The 21,719-nt window shown below is 32.5% G+C and overlaps 1 protein-coding gene and 1 pseudogene across 1 annotated transcript in view; one reads left to right on the top strand and one right to left on the bottom strand.

The window, feature by feature from the left end:
* The window catches only part of LOC149568661 (membrane-associated progesterone-binding protein 4-like), a 158,174-nt gene extending 154,186 nt beyond the window's left edge, over window positions 1-3,988 (top strand). The window contains exon 9 of the transcript XR_016362600.1: window positions 3,590-3,988. The gene's annotated coding sequence lies outside the window, so the exon portion shown is untranslated. The remainder of the gene's footprint in view (window positions 1-3,589) is intronic.
* On the bottom strand, window positions 1,951-21,703 carry LOC149568660 (protein CTR9 homolog pseudogene; annotated as a pseudogene).
* Between the last annotated feature and the right edge of the window lie 16 nt (window positions 21,704-21,719).

The following is a 21,719-nucleotide window of genomic DNA, read 5'->3' as shown; positions in this document are numbered from 1 at the left end:
TTTTTGTTAATCCTTCATATGATTACTTAATAAATATGTGTATTAATTTAAATGACTAAATCAATACATACCTTTTGACTCATCAATAGGATGTAAAATGGGGCCAAGGAATTTGTAGTAGGGCCATCAACACTCTTACCCTGAATTTTGAACAATTTCAAGACATGCTATTTAATTAGTCATTCACTGTACATATGAAATGTGATCAAATTAGTTTATTACAATTGTAATTTACCAATGTGTCAATGCCAAAAGTGTCACTCAAGAACTCATCAGTGACTAGCCCATCATCCATATTGTCTCCAACATGACTGCCAAATGTGCATAAGGATCCACATGATGTGCACATGTGATCATGATGCAAAGAAGGCTCCTTCTCAACTAATGGACTGGCACAATGAACGAGGGTTTGCTTCAAAGCATTGATAGTCCCTAGAGTATTGGTCTCTATATGTTCCTTCACAACAGAATGAATAATCGCATGCTCACGTTGTGGCTTGACAACAAGTGCCCTAACTACATTAAGGCACTAGTGCATTTCACCCTAAATTGCGACCAAAAATTGCGACCAAGTTTTTTAAATGGGTTGGTTGGTCACGTTATAAAGCAATTTTTTGTTTTTTTTAATAACATGCCCATGTTGGTCGCAATTGCGACAAATTAGTTTTGTCGAAATTGCAACACACACGGCAGCATAAAACAAAAAAAAAGGGCAAAAATGTAATTCACATTTCATTTGGCAAAGCTGCGAGTCCGGTCTCCATCAACATTGGTGCGAGGGAAGCTGCGAGTCTGGTCTCCATCAACATTGGTGCGAGGGAAGCAAAAATGTCCGGTCTCCATCGAAAAGGGTGCAAGGGCACGTCTGCTACAGATCATTGACGGGTGCGTTTGATTGTAGAACATTGTAATAAAACTTTGTTGCGACTTATTGCTATGATTGTAGACTTCCATTTGTGCTTTCTTGAATGTCATCACCCTTTTGTTTTAGCTCTTGTTCTTGCCACCTCCTTCATGCTCCGATCACATGGTATTTTAAAGTTTTTTTTGGGGTTTTTTTTCCACTTTTTATGATATGCAGTGTATCATATCATTAGATTCTTGACTCATACTATGAGACTTTCCGCGAACTGCCTATTTGGATTATGTTCATGATCTCAACTATTAGGGGAAACTCTACATACTCTGTCTTCTCTCAACTGTGTAGGGTTCTAGAATTTTGAACGCTTTTGATTTCCTTAGGGCTTGAAGAGCCTTATCTTTATTAGGTCTTCTTCCTTTGAAATGGATGTCGTCTGAATTGACACTGAGTTTCTTATCAAACACAATTGGATACTTTGCATAATTCACACTAGTAGAAACAACAACACCAATTACTTGTTACTCTGCAAGGAAAAAGTGAGCATCTTCTACACCCCTTTCACAACTTTCATGCAATCTTTTGTGTCTGTTACAAAGTGCACTCCACATTTAATGATTCATCTTGATAGAAGTCCTCTCCTTGGAAAATAACAAGCTTTTTCATTCTTGAATAGGGCTTGACTACTATTCTATTTATCCCAGGAATGCCATGTAAAACTCTCTGCCATATACTGACATATTCAGGCTGTATTGTGTTTTTTAATGGACACTTTTAATGGATTTCTACCAAGCCACTACTTTAAGAATATGCTCTCTTTCATCAAGATTACTTTCTAGGATAGTTACTAAACTTTTTATGTCAATACTTCAATTAGAAATATGCTTTCTTGTTCAGCAACACAAAATCTGCCTTGTCTTCATAATTTTGTAAAGTTCTATGGTGCTCATCTTGCAAAATCAACCTTGACTTTTTTAAAAATCCATTGAAACATAGTGCATATTCCTTGTTTCTTGTATCATATTTCATTATTCCACAAAGTTTTTCTCATGATCAAATCATACAATTACATATCCTGACAGTTCCTTAAATCAAATTAGCATACATATAGAAAAAATGCATGGAGATGGCAGGTTGTGAAAGCAATCATATAGGGTTGCAACGTGGGTGACCTGTATTAATCCTTGAAACCTGCCATGTGTATGAGGGCTTGGCACTACTGACAGTTGGCTAAACACACGGAGTGCATTCTTTAATTCAGACATTGCTTGACGAACCTCATTAGCAGTACGTTTTTGCTTTTGAAGTGTTGAAGTTGAAAACTTCTACATGGCAACACAAACATCAAAGCGTAACATGTAATTTGAGGGTGCCAAATGTATTGCTCTTAATAATGTTGTTTTACAATCTTGCCACTGTTCTACTTCATAATGTGATCGAGCTAAATATAATAAAATTTGGGTGTCAGTGCAAAAATAGAATTTCCTCAAACAAATTTGATACATTTTCACTGGAAGCCCAAACTGTCCTTGTGCAAAGTAGACATGTGCTAGATTTACCCACACATCAGGCATCTGAACAAAGATGTTTCCTGCTATAGCTTCTTGAACCTGTGTGAAAATATCCTGTGCAATATCAAAATGACCCCTTTCGGCTAGCACAATGCCTGCCCCATTTGCAGCATAGACATTTCCAGGTCTCTGAGCCAACACTTTACAATACAGTTCCCTAGCCTTATCAAGATGTATTCCCTCCGCATCTGGATCCTTCTTCTCATTGCGTGAAGCTGCAAAATAATTCCAGTTTCCAAGAGAAATGTCAACATAAGCATCCTTACCATCTAATACATTTTCTGTAGTTTTAATTGTTTCTTTTGCTTTAAGCCAGTCATTTGTTTTCAGTTCTAGGTTGCCAAGCATGGTAATCACATTTACTGAGGTTTTATCCACCTTAAGTGCCTCCCCAATCAATTCTAGGCTTAGTTGGATCTCATTTCGAGCCTGGGCCATGGCTGCAAGTCGTAGATATGCATCCACATAATCAGGAAACTTGAACAATATTAGCCTGTACAAAAGATTTGCTTTTTCAGTGTCATGTAGCTGTTCAAACAGCCTGGCAAGATTAAATAGTATGGTATATGAAATATTTTACATATTCAACAATGGCTGATCTATATTCCAAGAGATCTTTTGTAGTCAAAATAGAAGTTTGAAAATTGTTGAAAATCTAGTATAAGTTTATGTTGAAAATGGTTCTAATCTTTTAAATTGAATTCACCAAATAAAGTTATTTGAGAAGATGTTTTGTAGTCAATATAGAAGTTTGAAACATAGAATATATATATATTTTTAATTTGTTTCATAGAAAGATTTTGAAGTCAACAAAAGGAAAAACAAGTGATGAAATTTTGTTCCTCTTATGTTCAATGATATGGTTCTATTATCTTTTATTTTTTTATTTTTTTATTGAATATATATCTTAAAATTATTTTAAATAAATCTTAGGTTCAAATTTATTCAATATTTGATTTATTTTTCAAAAATAAGAAATTGTAACCCACTTGAAGATTTTTGTGACATATGACTTCTAAATGATCCATGAGAATTTAACTTATATCTTGAAAATATTCCAGATTGATTTGATTTACATTATTACATATATACATATATGTTTCTAGAGATATTTAGTTTATTTAAATATGTTGTTGCTTCTGATCTATCTATTGTATAGGTAAAATACTAAAGGTTCACCGCACAAAGAGTCTTTTTGATGAAATGATGTATTCACCAAATAAGAAGTATTACCAATGTAGGATGGAATGAATTATTTATTATATCATCCCCAAAATACCTCAATAGGAGACAAGAGGTAGTTGAATCATGAGCTTTCCATTGAGTTCGAAGATATTTTTAGAAAAAAAATATATGTATTTTTGGAGAATGGTTAACACTATAAAAGACAAGTTATTTAAATAGATTATTGAATTTTTTGTTAGAAAATATCAACTAGGATAAGATTATAAATCAAGGATAACAACATGATTTGGTATCCTATTTCCAAGATAAAATAGGCTACAAAGAAAGAAAAGTGGTTCACTCATAATATTCTAAAATGCTAATTGGGTATAAATTGTGTCTTGTTGTCTTTATGGGCTTCATTTGGCTGGTCATTAGCTGAAAAACTAGGAATATATAAAGATCAATTAAATAGGGATAATCATTTATAGTTTTTGTATGAACACATTTAGACTATTTTAAATTAAATATATTGATTTTCCTTTGCATTGAGTTGCTATAATAATTTTGTTTGCTTCAAATCCATATAGTAGATTAAATAAAATGTCTCATTATTTCTATATTCACCACTACTTATAGGTGAAAAAAGAACATTCAAGCATTCAAGGACTACTGTGATATTTTTTATGCAAGCTCGCAATGTCCAATAGACTTTCAAACAACCAGAATGCTTCATCCCATGTATGAAAGTTTCCATTTATAAAATAGTTATTCTGTGGTATATGAAATATTTTATATATTCAACAATGAACGATCTATCGTTCTCTTGTAACATTTAGCAAATAGTTTGAATACTTGACTTTCTATAATATTTTGTTACTTGTATGCACATTTTTGGGGAGCCAAATGACAAAGATGAGCTTGAAATATTTGAATACATTCCTTTTCATACGAGTGATTATGAACATATGTCAAGATAGATTGAAATATACATATATATTTTTATCGCACACTTATGTAGTGCACACATTTAGATGTGTAGTTACTTTTAAACATGTTAATCTAGTGTAACTTATAAAATGTCTAATATAAGTCTAGGTTGAAAAAGGTTATAAATTTTTAATGGAATTTGTCAAATAAAGTTATTTCAGCAGATGTTCTTTAGTCAACATAGACGTTTGAAACATAGAAAATGTTAGTTATTATTTTATTTGCTTCATAGAAAGATCATGAAGTCAACAAAAGGAAAATTAGGTGATAAAATTTTGTTCCTGGGTAGGGCCACAATAATGGTTCCCACTTTCCATAATGAAGAAATCATATGGAAAGTGGGGAAGCTAAATTTTAGGGGCTTCAAATGAAGCCAAATCTTTGAATGAAGGTCCCAAGGGGCTTCACTCAAAGCCTCCATGCTGATATTGGTGTGGGGGCTTTGAATGAATCTTAGGGCTTCATTCGAATCTGACATGCAGACCTCGTTCATACTCCTAATAACCGATCGAAAAAGCTTTTAAATCCAACATTTTTTCCTTTTTGTCCCATGGTTTCATGTATGAGTTGGTGGACTAGGGTGCTAAGAGGGAAGTCAGTAACATCATACCTTGCATCAACATCTCAGTCTATGATGCAGGAGCACCTATTCATTGGATTTCTCATGGATAAATTCATATTTTAAATTATATTTAAATAGTATTTAAAAAGAAACTCAATTTAAATAGTGTTGTCACTTTATCCCACGAAAACTCAAGTGAAACACCTTCTTCTAGTCGATGGAAGAATTCCATATCCTTTAAACACACAGGAAAAACTTCAGAATTGATACTGGGGCTTTTATTGATGAATTCAACCCAAACGCCATTTCCTAATGCCTCCATGAAAGTTTGTTGAGCCAACTCTAGTTCATCACGCTCAAAATGAAGAACCCCAATGTTGTTTAACAATTCAATGGGTACATCTTCTCTGCTCTTCTTCAGAAGAGACTTTGCTGTGTTAAGAGAATATAAGGCTGCACTGGGGTATGATGATATCAATAACTCACCCATCTTAATAAAGGAATGAGCATCACTTGGATCTATGCGAGTTACCTTTCTTAGAATTTCCAAAGCCTTCTCTTGCTGCCCTTGTTGAGCATATATCTGGCCTACAGCTTTCAAGCTCTCACAGTTCTCAGGGTGAACCTCCAGAACCTTTTCAAAATTTGAGAGAGAACTCTTAAGATCTCCCAATTTCATTTAACCTGTCCCAACCCAAAGTATGGCAACAAAAAATCCAGTGGCTTCTGGCTTACCTTGACTGATGCCATGTAGTAGCGGCCAGCAATTTCATAATCACCTTTGCTATGATAAGATCGTGCAAGATTATAATATGAATGAGATTTCACGAGAGGGTGGTCTGTCGAAAGAAGAGCTATCTCAGTCAACTGTTCATTTAGATCTCCACATTGCTAATCACTTGGATCAATGCTTTTCTCTTTCTTCACAAAATAGGTTTGGTCCCAGAGTTTAGCAAGTCAAGAAAGTGAACCATTTAGGTTAGTGTCTCCCCTCCCAAATGATTTCCTCAAAATCAATATAGATGGGTTTTCAAGGAGTAATCCACGTCCAACAGGAATGGGTGGTACTAGTAGTGGAACTTTAAGCCCTGTTTAGTTTTTCTTTTCTACTTCCTTAAGTAATCATTCTAAAAATTAGATGGAAGCTTGGGCTATTCTCTATACTCTTGAGAAAGCCTGTGTATCGTTCTGGAAAATGATTTTTGCAAGATGGACTATGATTCTTGTCACCCTTCTGAATAGTGGAAATTTTCTAGATTGCTCTTAGAGGCTAGCCCTGGTGGCTATGCTGATGCACAATTTGATATGTCTAATGTACTTTGGTGGCTTTAGCGACCTACTCTTGTCGAAATTGAGACCTTTTTGCGTCACAATTTAGCCCTAAATTTACTAGTGAGGTCACGACATGCCCCCAACCTCTCAAATGATCTAACATATCAAAATAATTGGCGATCTCCCCAAGGATGAATTCACAATACAATTTCTTTAAGAAATAAATTGGAACCTTGTGATTATTGCAGGAAGGGGCATCAAAGACCATCCACCATCCAGCTCAAAAATTATTTCTAATATCATCATGTATGCACCAATGGATGGGGAAACTTTTAGTTGTATGTTTAATAATGTCTTATTCTCCAAGCTTTTTAAACATGCACAAATGCTACCTTTTGCTATTTCCATTTATTGTACATCTTTATAGGATAATCTGTTCTCATAACATTTTCTTTGTTCTTCCCTCTTAACATATTAGATATCCAACTGACCACTAACATAAGCTACATGGGTCATAATGGACTCAAGGGAGGGTGCCAATTGTGGTCTCATAGGATTGGTTTTTATACAAGCTTTCAACCTACCAATGATTACTTTTAATTCATTTTTCCCTCTTTCTATTTCATTCATTATGTTGTCTTGGGTGCCCGAAGGAGGTCTTTCAATCAGTACATGTTGTGGAATTTCTTGCTCTTCTTGTGGAGGGTTTTGATTTTCATCTTGTGGAGGGTTTTGATTTGGATCTTGTGGAGGGTTTTCATTTTGATTTTTTTGATCAGGTTGGGGATTTGGCGGTTGATTATTCACATTTCCTAATAAGAAACCAATTGTATTCTAAATAAATAAACAAATTTAAGGAAAAATTGAAAAAACCTACAAAACAATGCAAAAACATATAAAACAATACAAGAACAAGAGTAGAAAACATACTACATGATCCCGATCTTGATCTCCGGCAATAAGGAGGCATTTTGAGGAGGTGGGTGAGCGAATTCTTCAAGTTTTACAACTTGCATGCACACTATTGAGGAGAAAGAATGCAACAACAAAAACAAATGAAATGGGTCGTAGGTTTGTAGCCCATATATTAATTAAGACTTGGGATTTTAAAAAGTGCGCATGTGCTTTGGCTTAGGCTTGTGGAGCCTAGCCAAAGCACGTGTGCACTATAGCGCATGTATGCTTTTAGAATTTTTTTATTTTTTTTGTGTGTCATGTTTTTGGCACCACAACTTGGTGCACTTACCCTCTGATTTATTGTCATCCATTACATGAAGAGGAGAGGAGAAATAGTGGTCTTCCATTATAGTACTAGTAGATTATTGTCAGAATTTTGTAACTGTCATCTTCCAAATATTAATATTGTTCATATCTCATTGAATTAATTGCTTAATATATAAAATATGAAAATATTCGATTAATCTATTTAGAAATAATAATTGATATATTTTCCTTTTGAAGGAACAAGTTGTGACATCCTTCTCCCCATAGAAAATGCATAATCCTTGCAGTATATAAGAAATGTCAATCATATCCAAAGACATTAGGAAAAATAAATCATATTATCAGGATCAAACTTTAACTTCCATTATTCACAATAATGTATGTAACCACATTCAATTCTATCAATAGTATTGACTAAATTATCTAATTAACATTGGGTCAGATTTTCATTTCCTTCAATGAACTTATTTTTCGTTTGAATGCATTCTAATAAAATTAGATTTTTTTTTTTCCTAGATAGTACTAATATATATTGAAAAGATAGATAAACAAACACTTGAAGTAAGCACATGTAATAGTTAATCAGTTCAAGAACTTTTTCCACGTGAGTCTGTGAATTTCATTACCATCTATAGTTTTACAAATTTTGACTACCTATCTCCAACAATATTCTCCCTTTCTTATGATATGCCATTCCCTCTATTTCATTTATAGGAACAACACCAAAATATCATTCCATGTTATCTCATAAATTGAATCAAGTATCCGATGAAATATCAAATCAAATATTTCCTCATCTCAATAGTAACTAAATTGCACACTACCTTAAATATCACATGAAAATATCACATAACAATTATTACATCTTTACATAATTTGAGCATTCCTAGTTTCATTTATGTAAGTGTTCTTAGTCCACGATGGCACACAAGATGTGATGTATGACCTTCTCTCCATTTAATCATCACTAGTAGATATCAAAAGACATAAAAACATGTTTGATGTGCTTTCCTACCCAAACATGAAGGCTTACACTTCCTTGGGATCCTACCTAACACATAGAATTTCCAACCCTAAAATTCCCATAAGTCTCAACACAATACAAAAAGATAGGAGATATTTGGTGCAGCGATGAAACATACTACTTTCTACTTATGTCAAAGTAGATCTAATCATGGATGTTGCAGGGAGATGTCACATGGGAAAGAATATCGAATAAACATATACACATAGCTTTGGCCAAAGCATTTTCATACCAAATTTATACTGGTAGGTAGAGTGAAAAGGAAATCATCACTTCTACCCTTCCTTGTTTGTCCACATTCGACACCCTCACTAAAAGGTAAACTTCCCAAATATCATATGCACTATGAAAAAAAGATGAAAAACCAATGCAAGAGGAAGAATGACATGTTCTTCACAATTTACTCCCTTATACATCCTATCAATATTCCATATTGAACATGATAAAGAACATCACTTCATATCCCATGACTAATAATATAAAAATACACCCTAGCCACCTCAAGATCAAAAGAAATCTCAAAGTCAAGGTTCAATTCAAGTCCAAAATTTGAAGAACAAAATTAATAAAAATAAAAGCGAATAAAGGCCAGACAAGATGGACCATATAAATTATAGTGGCTAGGTGGTCAAAAGGAACATAAAAACTCAAGCTAGCCCTTCATCACTTCAAAGTTCATGAAAACATAAAAATAACATAACTAATTGGAATCCAATTCACTTAAAATGCAATGAATCTCACTAGTCACCAAGATGGAGTAGATTCTTCATGACACCTTGCATCCAAGGATTGCTAAGAACATGACCAAACTTCAAGAAACATGCATCACATGCACAATACATCTTGATAATTATATATTTTTTTTCCTTTTTTCAATCTCATGCATTCCTAAATGCAAAATGCAGCAGCATGCAATACTTTTGCAAACAAAATCCATGTTCTTATTATATATCATGCTAGGTAATTCCAAGAATCTTGCGAAATCTAGCATCAAAATTCTTGCACCACATATACATCACATGTCACTTACACAATAAAAGACAAATTTTAATTCCTATCACAAGCCAAGTCTAGAATTTTATAAACACTCATAACCTAGTGCTAAAGTCAACCATCAACTTAACTACCTCAATAGATAATATAAATTCACAACTTTCTTGTCTCACACATGTAAAGGACAAGTACTTAATGTAATCACATCAAATTTCAATCAAAATTCAATCATACCAATCCGAGGTACATAAATTACCAATTATTTTAGAATGTTTCCATTTTGTGCATATTTTTCTTAAACAAGCAAGGTCAACCAAAAGCATGACATACACATGTAGTATCCCATCCTTCATTAATGTCTAAATTAATCATAGATGGAAGACTTCAGCATTAAGCTCAAGAAACCAATGCATATGTACATATAAAGCTTGGTTGACTTACAGTTGTGTGACCTAGGGTCACAACTTAGCATAGTGAACTCAAGGCCCTAGTGTGGAAGCAAGAGCTCTGATATCATATGTAGGGACTACATCAAAATATCATGATGTTATGATCATAAGGACCAATATAATAGAAGGTCTAGAATCTATTCAAGAATACAAAGGAAAATAATATTGTAGGAGTGCTTTACCACCCTACCACGAAGCTATTAAACTTCCCCAAAATCTTTCCTGACATGAAATATACCCAATCGGGCAACAAGGAAGCCTAAACAAGAAACACTAAGGGAAGTAATGGAATTGTGTACATCAAGTAAAATATATCTTCTCTTTAATGTAATGAAACTCATTCTCAATCAAATTGTATCTCAAGAAATCCATCATATCTAGAGCTCATTTATAAGACATAGTTACACAAGGTGCATATAAAAGAAACAAAAGAAACATGCTTTCAATTCCTAAGAAGTATATCAAGAATCATTTTCTATTTCAACATGTGAAAACACTTGTGAAGAATATAAGAATTGCATTCATCCTAACTACATTTTCAAATAGATAAACATCTAAACATGACATACAACATTCTCTGTTTAACACGTTATTAAGTGACTTTATTTTATAGAAGATATGAGTCTAAAAGAAAAACACATGTTCATAACTAACCATTATCCTTAGAAACTAATTCATCACAAGTTGAAAATAAAACTCCATTTTTTTTTGTATACTATGAAGAGCTCAAACATTATTGCATTCATGCATATAGACATCAACATAAAAATCCATCATAGTAGCAACCAAAATAAGTATATGCTATGATCTATGAAAAGAGAAGATATTTTTATTATCTATTGAACAAAGTGAAAATAAATTCTAGATGTCCATAGCATTGTTGTTAGCATTAACACCATTTAACATTCTCATACAATTTATATTGATGAAATATAATAGGATAACAATTAAACACAAGACACAAATATCATATTCCACAATAGCCATAATCAACACATATCTTCCAAAAACAAAATCAAGCCCTACGATGTTGGTCTCTTCTTATAAGAAAGACACCATTTTCCATGGTAAAAAAATATTAAAGAATGACACACATAAGTAGGCGTCCAAATGGTTTTGGATGAAATAAGATCACTAACCCCAAACTCAATGATAATAATTTATGTTGCTAAAACAAAAGAAGTCACAATTACATGTAGGAGAGCCAAAATGTAGCTACCCTAATAAAAGACATACGAACCCATAAAAGAGATAAATAGATACATCATGACTTGCATAATCATTGGCCAATTAATTTTTATTGTTACTATTTTTATACACAAATTTAATTGAAGAAATTATATTGCATACCTATCACGATTACGACTTTAAGAAAAATAGTACTTGATGTAGATATGTTAGTGATTCAAAACAGATGACAATCAACTCTGCATGTGCACAATACTACCCATATGGACTTTCTATGTTGCCCTCATTGTTACCATCCATACTCTTCATTGCCTAGCCACAAACCAGGGCTTAACCCCCCAAACTAGCATTTTTGTTTCCTTCTATACAGATGCAAAGCTTCCTTGTAGGACAACACACTTAGGGTCTGTTTGGTTCCTAGAAGATGATAGGAATTGGCTTTTCCAAAATCTTGATTTGAAATTTTTTGTGTTTGTTTCAAAATTGGCAAAATCGAATTAGCATACCAGACTTCCAATTTTGCGTCAAAACTAGGTTTTCCAACTTTCGACTAGCAAATAGGAATTGAAAATCAAAACATGGTTATGTTTTTTAAGGAGTGTAAAAACAATATATTGGACTACTTTTTGAAATTTTCCTTCATCTCCAACCTTACTCATAAAAATGTGTCTTCACACGCATCTTCTAAGTGAAACAAATAGTTCAAGTAAAATCCCAAAAATTGGAATGAATATTTGCAAAACCTTGATTTGGCTAAACCAAGGTTTGTAGAAATCTTGGTTTTTTAAATCTCACAAACCAAATGGACCCTTAGTCTTGGGTTCTCCATGCCTACCACATTGGGCTCTTCTTGCAAAGAAAACAAAAAAGAAGGATAGTGCCCAACACTAGTGTTGTCTTTTCCCGTTTCTTTTCTGCAGAGTGAATGAATCTCCCCCTAAAATACCCCACTATCCCCAATCTATTATCATCCATTGCATGAAGAAAATAGGAGAAATAGTGGTATTCTGTTATAGTGCTAGTAGATTCTTGTTAGAATTTGGTAACTTCCATCTTCCAAATATTAATATTGTTCATATCTCATTGAATCAATTGATTAATATATAAAATATGAAAAGGTTTAATTAATCCACATGGAAACAATAATTGACTTATTTGGTTTTTGAAGGAAAGCGTTGGCTAATCTCCAACAAAACGCATCGAAGACAAAAAATAAAGGTCCAACATGATTCTTTTTCAGATTCATGAAAACACAACAAAATTTTCTAAAAACTTTTGTTGTTTTCGATCACAAAATATATAGATCATGAAGATTAAATGCTGAAATTTTCAAAAAAAATCATTGCGTTTTCATTTTTTTGAAATTTAGTCAATGGTGCAATTTGTAGGGAGGATAGCTACGTCCTTGAAGGAACGAGTTGTGACATCAAGAAACATTGAATAGTATGCATGTATCATTGAAAATTGTGATATTTTTGAAATCAACTAAATGTGAACTATAATCAACTTGATGATAATTATGCTAAATGAGGAATGTAAGATCTTAAATCTTACTAAACATGTCACATCATCAAGGAGCATATAATGTAGAAAAGTAAACATATAAAATAAAATAGAGTCCATAGTTGACTATTCAACCATCCATTAATTACATGGAAAATACATAAATGAAATATATAATAAATTACAATATTACAATGTCATATCATAAAATCATACAAATGATGTTGACCTACACATCAAGCATCCCTTGTGATCCATAGTTCATGAAAAGTACATTCATAAAGCACATCATCCTAGTAAGTACATCAAAATCAAGTACATCATAAAATCTAATAAAATGTCTAAGACAAGTGTCCGCCTGCAAGTCTTGGCCTCAAGAGCTTTGAACATCTGTCCATCTTCTATGTAAGATGGGAGTTTTATTGCCCAACCACATAGGATTATATCATTTTTTGTCCTTGATACAAAGAACTCTCTGACCCTGCTTGATAAGCATAGCAACCCAGAACAAGAGGACTAGATGGATCTGGTGATGGATCTAGTGCAACCATGAAACTAACTACAATAGCAACACATGCCTAACATGTAGAACATAATCATGGATGTGATAGGTAGATGAAACAAAAACAAGAATACCTACACATGCAAGAGTGACTTTGGCCAAAACACTTGACAACCATAATTTAGGTGACAAATAAAAAGAAAAAAAAATATTTTATTTAGTTCTACCCTCCCACATTCGATACCCATCCCATAAGAAAATTAAAAAAACACACACAAAAAAGGTGAAGAAAATAATTTTAGATAACCAAGAAACAAATTTCTTTTTAAGAAATCACATTAGATATTCAATTCAAGATGCTGACAACTTCTGCCATTCTCTGATCATGCTAATGTCAGAACCATATATAATAACACTATTTAGCTAAAACATTACGTTTGGTAAACATTTAGATTAAAGAATGCAATTCTATTCACATAAACCTCATATCACATTATGGTTGAATCACATTATTAATGACAGATCGATTATCCACAACTCCGATATTTGTACCAATTTCAAAAAACTTTTACATCTAAATAGAAAATAATGCAGCATTCTTAAATATTGTACACTTGAGTAAATAACAATGCAGTATAATAAAATATTATACATGCAACATTCAAAGGAGATTAAACATCTTGGTTCACCAGATTTCTTTATGGGAGGCATGGCTCGATTTTCTAGAGGAAAATTAAACTCTGCCACATATTAGTAATGGGCGGGCCACTCTTAAACATCATAAACTAAAGGAAGAATTAAGATTGGACAAAAAAAAGTTGACTTTGACTATTTAACACTTTTGATCTAAGAATTAAGCTTAGTATGTGATGTTTAAAACATCCTAATAAACAGACCACAAGATTCAATAGAAAGTGGAAGAACAATGGCTCAGACTTCTAATTTCAGTTCTCACCTTCCCTTACCCAACTCGTTTATTGTCAAGCCTATCCATGGTAGTGGCGTTGCTGGTAAGGTAGTGTGAAAACAAGAACAACACTGCAGGTTCAACACAGGATATAAACACCGAACAGTTGAATGCCAAAATGCAATGGTTAACAAAATTTAGTGGTATCGCAGGAGCCGCAAAGGCCCGTAAAATGGAAAGGGGGTGCTTCAGTAAACATAATTGCTATTTCATATATGACGTGACTCAAGGAAGTGAAAGGCAATTTAAGCGGACAGCTTAAACATCACACACTAAGCTTCATTCTAACACTAAAAGTATTAAATAGTCAAAGTCGACTTATTTTTACCAAGCTTAATTTTTTCATTAGTATGTGGTGTTTAAGAATGGTCCAATTTAAGAGATGAGATAATGAACCAAGAGCGACTTCACAGGATGTTAATTGGAGAGAACTGGTCAAGAGGAAATTGTGAATTGACACTTCATGTAGAATGATGAGTTCCACCCTTGACAACAGCTTAGACAGTTGAGATAAATACAATTTCATATGACTAAGGGACTTCTATGCTACATCGCCTAATCCACGAGGCAGACAAATAACAAAAATAGTTTTGATATGCGACCCAATAGGAAAAGATGACAATAATCAATAAATCAACACATAGCGAAAACAAAGAACCTCTGCATAGAGGATTATAGAGCCATTAATTGGCTCCTGCAAAGATCAAAAGAAAACCCCAATCTGAAGAGAAAATTAGACCCTTGCAGGCTTAAATTAAGCATTTGATAACTTACACAGATTGCTAGTAAAGGAAGCATCAATAGATATCAGGACATACTGAGAATAACTAGGTGATGCCAATAACCTCCCAGATGTGCGCCACCCACTCCCGGAGAAAGAAATTGCCAAATTCGATCTACTGATTCCCCAAAAACAGTTGTCCTCCAACCACAACGATTTTCGAGAGAGAGAGAGAGAGAGAGAGAGATTATGTTTTTCCTTCTTGCGAAAACTACATAATTTGATTATTTTGTTTTAGGAAACTCCTCTTATTACCAAAGACACGTTGCATGCAGATTCTCGCTGCATACCAGATAACATTTAGTGGCTGCAATTTCTAATTTGAAAAACCTAATTAATGCATTAGATAAAAATTATTCAAGAATTCCATTATTCTCCCTTTTTAACATCCATAATTATATAAATGGTTGATTCTATAGATAGAATTCATTTTAAGCTTTTATTCATTCCCATTTGGAAGGAAGAATAAATGCGATTAGTGTAGGGATTAAATGCAACAATACACATTTTTCAATCTTGTCAAATTAATTCCTACAACGCAATTAAATTTAGGTGTTTCCTTGATGATCTCTCACATTGGATGACTCTACATATATCATAGGTGCATAAATAAAATGGTTATTAATTATCCTTCTAGATTTCCCAGACGAGTTTAAAGTAGAAACAAAATTCAAATCATGACATGAAATAGACAAGAATATATAGAAATCAATCAATAGACAAAATTTTGCAACATGGTGTGTTTAGAAACAAAATTCAAATCATGACATGATATAGACAAGAATATATAGAAATTAATCAATAGACAAAATTTTGCAACATGGTGTGTTTAGCCTACCAGAGGATTTGAAATTTCCCTTTCTGAGGAGCTAGCCTCTTCGACCTCAACCACACCCTTGCCTTTCCTTGAAAACACTTAGACACTCAAACCTGAAAAATAGGCTAGTAACTGAAATCATCATCATAATTAGAATACTAACCAATAAAATATATTCAATTTCTATCTATCTCATATAATGAATCATAAATCATGAACCAAAATCATCATCATATATTATAATGACATGATCATTATCATGGAATACTATAACATAGTTATATCCAAAATTTGAAATTAAAAGCATTTAATTTAGCTATTATGCTCAATTAATACCCAAATTCTATTGACCAAGTCAAAGGTCATAGAAGTCATTGCGAGAAAGCTAGAAAATAGGAACATCATAGGATGGGTCATGTCATCCCTCCCCACTAGGAAGAGACATTGACCCGATGTCTACTCAATCAAAACAAAATAATCACACAATACACCGAAATGTCTACATAAGTGAAAACAACAAGATGCCTATGCAAAAATACAAGGAAATGATCTATGCATCTCCTCTGCATCCTCCCACGTAGCACTGTCCACAAAAAAATGATCCCATTGAACCTTCTACTGTGAAATATATTTGTATCATACCTAGATTATACACTGATTATAAAGTTTCTGCAAATTCTAAGTAACCATATCTGAGATAATACCTTTCTGTATGGTTTCTATTATGATCTTCCTTCTATCTAACGTTGAAATAAGATGTCAATATTAATTGTTATTCTGAAATATATTTGTCTCAACAAGTATTCGATTTGTGGTAGAGTTGCTTAAAGGAGCAGACTTGGTATTCTATTGTGTACTCTTTAACTACAACCACACCTTACTCATATACCATAACCAAAAGGCATGCCCCTTAAAGGGACATGACCCTATTTAGGTTGGCCCACAATGCTCTCTTATAATTGACGCCTAAAAGGAGATATAGTTTAACAAACAAACAAAACTAAATTTAGTTAAGATTAATGCTAGTTCATATACTCATCATAATAAATCACCAATCATGCGTAGTCAAGGTGTAATGTGTTAGTAAGCCTTCAGACGATATTACATGAAAGATGAAGTCTATGTGATCTACATAGTTAGACCAATATGATGATCATAGTTATAGTTTTAACACTCCCTCTTAACTTGATAATCATACTAAGACATAACATAGCTAGCATCATCAATTACGATGAATAAGTATAAAATGATACTCTATATCTATGTGAATCTTCTTAGCATGTGATATCATTGAACACATGATACTATGTCATATTACTATATCTATGATATGACATATCATTGATACTAGTGATAATAGTATTACAATGAATACAGTATACTGGATAACATCCAAAGAATAATTAAATTCTTCATTTATCCAAGTTGTGACTCATAGGTACTGGTATTCCTATATCGCAACGTGATCCTGAGTTAAGATCTATCAAAACACCAGATAAACTCCAAAGAATAATATTCTTCCTTTATCCAAATTGTGACTCATAGGCCTAACAATGTCTACATCACAATGTGATCTTGAACTCATCTAGATCTGACAATTGATCTCTACTGTTTAGCACATTATCTAAGAGATCGTCATCTTGCATAATGTCTTTCATACAAGTGTTCATTATTTCAGAGATCATCGCCTCTAAAATAATGAATACAAATGGTGGAGCCCATAATAGTCAACAACCTATCAATTAAATTATTTTATTAATAATTTAAAGAATACAGTGGTGGAGCCCATAATAGTCAATAGCCTATCAATTAAATTATTTTGTTAATAATTTAAAGAATACAAATGAATTACAATTCAACCATACCAAGTCTTTTCCTGAAGTGATTTATCTTCACTTGAGAGAGAGGTTTGGTAAGAATATATGTTGTCTGATCTACAGTTCAAATATGTTCTAATTTTATAGTATTCCTATCTACCATATCTCTTACATAATCATAAGGAATTTTGATATGTTTGGATCTATCACAAAAAACTAGACACACAAAAAGCTTGATTGAACTCTGATGATCACAATGAATAATAGTAGGATTCATGGCTTGACCATATAATCCCACAAGTAACTTCTAAGCCAAACTACTTCTCGAGAAGCCATTGCTACTGCAATGTATTCGAATTCTATGGAACTTCGTGCTACTGAAGACTATTTTATGCATATCCATGATATCATTGCCAAGCCTAAACTAAAACAACATCCTAAAGTGCTTTTCCTATCACTAACACTTCCAGCCCAATCCGAGTCAATGTATCCATGTAGGTCAAATTAAAATTTCTCATACTTGAGCCCAAGGTTACGAGTGCCTTGTAAGTATCTCATGATGTGTTCAACTACAACTAGGCGAATTTCAAAAAGCAATATTGATTCAAGTAGAACCATTTTGTCCTAAGACAGTCACACGTGCACTTGCCAAGATGAAGAGTGTATTTGTGATATCAACTTCAAGTTGCAGTAGCAACTTTAGGTTTTTAAAATGTTATTGTCTAGCATCATTCATATTCAAACTTTGTATTAATAATTGCAACTTGTGTATGATTTCATTTGAAGTAAGACTTAACAAAAATAGGTAATGAAAATTAAGGTGCGATATTTTTCAAATCACTAAAGACCCATGGAAAAGAAACTCAACATCTCTATCTAAAGTATTGTAAATATATGAATAATGACTTTGACATTTCTCCATAATGTCATTACATAATAATTGATAATTGTGCCATATTAGGACAACACATTTTAGAAGTCAAAGGTACACATATGCGTGACATGCCAAAGGCTGTCATCCAACTTTAAATGAACCCTTGCACTAGCTACAAAATCCATTGTGTACAAGTTATATTAAGAAACCATGTCAGATAAACAAGGGAGTCAAACATGTGTTTGTTATTGTCTGTACACATCTATATGTAGTACGCAATGTTACTTTTAACATGTAAAATCACTAAATGGGTTTATATGATCTATGATATCTGTTAGAAAAGAGACCACCATAGTAGGTCAAAGTGGTATGTTTTGCTTATGTAGTGTTTCAAAAAACCCATATTTAATGAGAATGAATGGAACACCTACCATGAATTAGAACTGGTGATGCTCACAAAGTTCAAGCACCATGACTTCCTAAGTTTTCGTACTTAAGTGTAGTCAAGCCAGAGTCATATTGGATGGAAGATGGGTTTTACAAACCACTACCCATGAAACATGGTATCAATGAGTATGATTGAAAAATATAGTTGAATCATGATAACAATATCACTAAACAATGTATCACTTACCAATTGAAATTAAATATCATTTATATTTTATTAGAATTATTATATAATTGTTGTAGCTTGATTCTCCATTTGTTTGAACTATAACTATATTGAATATTATATATTAATTTTATTATATAAATTATAGTTGGGTATGTGTAGAATCATGGTGTGCCAAAAAGTGGCGATTTGAAAAATATGTAGTTCTAAAATGCCTCAAAGCATTTCAAAATCTATTCCCACTTGTTTCCCCCAATCCTGATACCAAACCAAAAAATTAATACCTTTATAAGGCCTAATATATCTTTGGATAGAAACCCTACGTGGTCAACTTTAAAAATGTCTTGAAAATGTGTTTTTGGCCTATTCTTGTGTGTTTTTTACTTCAATTATGTATTTGATGACTTTTTTCACCCAATTTTGATGAAATGAAAATATTTTTTAAAGAATTTTCTTATCTTTCCATAAATATAATTTCTGTCAAATTATGAATTCAATAAGTAATTATTATTTATTTTCTAATGGAGTTATGTATAAAGTGTTGATTGACACACTAATTGAAAAATAACTATAACTTTCAAATGGTAAAACATTTTTGAAATCCAAAAGATGCATCACATTCTATACTTCTTCTACTATAAGGCGAAAAAAAAAGTTAAATTTTGTAGAATTTTGAATTAGTTAAGGTGGTCAGACATGAGATTTTTTTATTCCAAAAATACTACAGTATAAAATTTATAATTAATTATTTATTTTGAATAAAAATATCCAAAAATATGCATCACATCCAAGCATGAGTCTAATTCTTATATCTAGAATCTTATTAAAAAATATTATCATTTGATTTTGATTAAGGTCGTCAGACATATGTCTACTTTTTATTTTTGTCCTAAAATTTTTGTACTATTGCATTAAAATTCAAATTTTGACCAATCAAATTTTATTTTTTTCAGATAAGGCCTAGTAATTTAGAAACTAAATTCAATTTCTTGGAGATTATTTTATCTCTACTTTTTATAGAAAGTTCATAACAAGTTGAAAATTGTATGTCAAGTTGACATAACCCTAATTTGTTGATTTTTCGTTGCCACTTAAGGGCATAGTATGGTTGACCATGATCCTGCACATACCCAGTTATGATTAATCATTAGCCCAAATTAGAATTGATATGTTAAAGGAACTCTAATTAGATATTGGTTCAAAATTCTTTTTACCAACTATATTGTATCAAAATACTAGTTTTCTTTTCAAGTCCCAATCTCATAAATGTAATTAATTTTATTCTACTACTAAGGAAAGACATATAAAAGTCACTAAGTAAAACATATAAGTGAAGAGAAGAATTAGAATTTTGTTTTGACAAGATAGGGTTGAAACATACCGGGTGATTGTGATTTTTTATTTGAATTCAGAATTTGTTGCTGTTCAAATAGCCTTGAAGAACCTATAAAACTTGATACATGAAAATAAATGAAGGGAACAAGTATTTGGAATCAATTGAGCAATATGTGAATAACATTACATGCAATTGCTTAATCAAATTTGAAAGAAACATGTTAAATCTGGAAAAAATTTGCAGTCATAATCACACCTTTGTATACAATGGGTTCAAGTCAATTGTTCACAGGTTCATGTAGTGTATTCATGTTAGATTTGTAGTAGGGTCAGAGATTAGTAAGAAAATGTAGAAATGAAGACACATATTTTGATTTATTGAAATGAAATATTAAGAAATATGAATTTTGGAATTATAGTCAATATATACAACGACAAGGAAAAAATAGTATTTTAAGTTGTAAATTAGTATTAAAGTGGGTAATAGTGTAAATAAAATATTGATTGAGATTTTTTTTAAAATTTAATATCATACAGAAGGGAAAATATATGCACGAAAGCTAATCTATTCTCTTTTCTAAAATTTGGTCAAAGTTGTGTACAAATATGTTTTATTGCATATGTTGTTTAGTGTATGTACATATGTGCATCATATGCTCATCCATGACAAGCACTTCAGAGATTTTTTGACTTGTACAAGCTCCCTACTAGAGGACACAATCGTGGAGAAACTGGTGTGTGCATAAGGAGGAATTGGAGGAGACATACGAATTTGTAGAAATATCATTGCATTGTAGGCATCTAAAATTTTTGACGCATTTTGCCGAGATAGCTAGGAACGATGAGCATGCTATGCATGATCTATAATAGATTTGTATTTACTGCTAATCACAACTTTTAGTGAATTATACACAGATGTAGTAGCATCACATGAACTTAGTGATTCAAGAGAGAACAAGCCACCAATGAGAGCATTACTCATCTCTATTACATACACACTAATGTATGCATCATAGTTTTCAAGAGGCTTAAAGTGATGCTTAACATATGCATTCACCATTTTCTTTACAATTTCTATATTTTTGAAAAGGTCCATGCAGTTGATGAAGAATTTTGAAACAATGTCCTTGTAAAGCACTGACCCCGATTTATTTTCCAGAAATTCTTCACCAAGAACAATGTGTGGTGACTTCTCCATATTTAGACATTCTATG

Source organism: Cupressus sempervirens, chromosome 3 (genome assembly GCF_028749045.1).
Source record: "Cupressus sempervirens isolate cs-2001-9-10 chromosome 3, ASM2874904v1, whole genome shotgun sequence".
NCBI classification, from domain to species: domain Eukaryota; kingdom Viridiplantae; phylum Streptophyta; class Pinopsida; order Cupressales; family Cupressaceae; genus Cupressus; species Cupressus sempervirens.
Note: the sequence above shows the minus strand (reverse complement) of the source record. Positions and strands in the feature narration are given on the sequence as shown.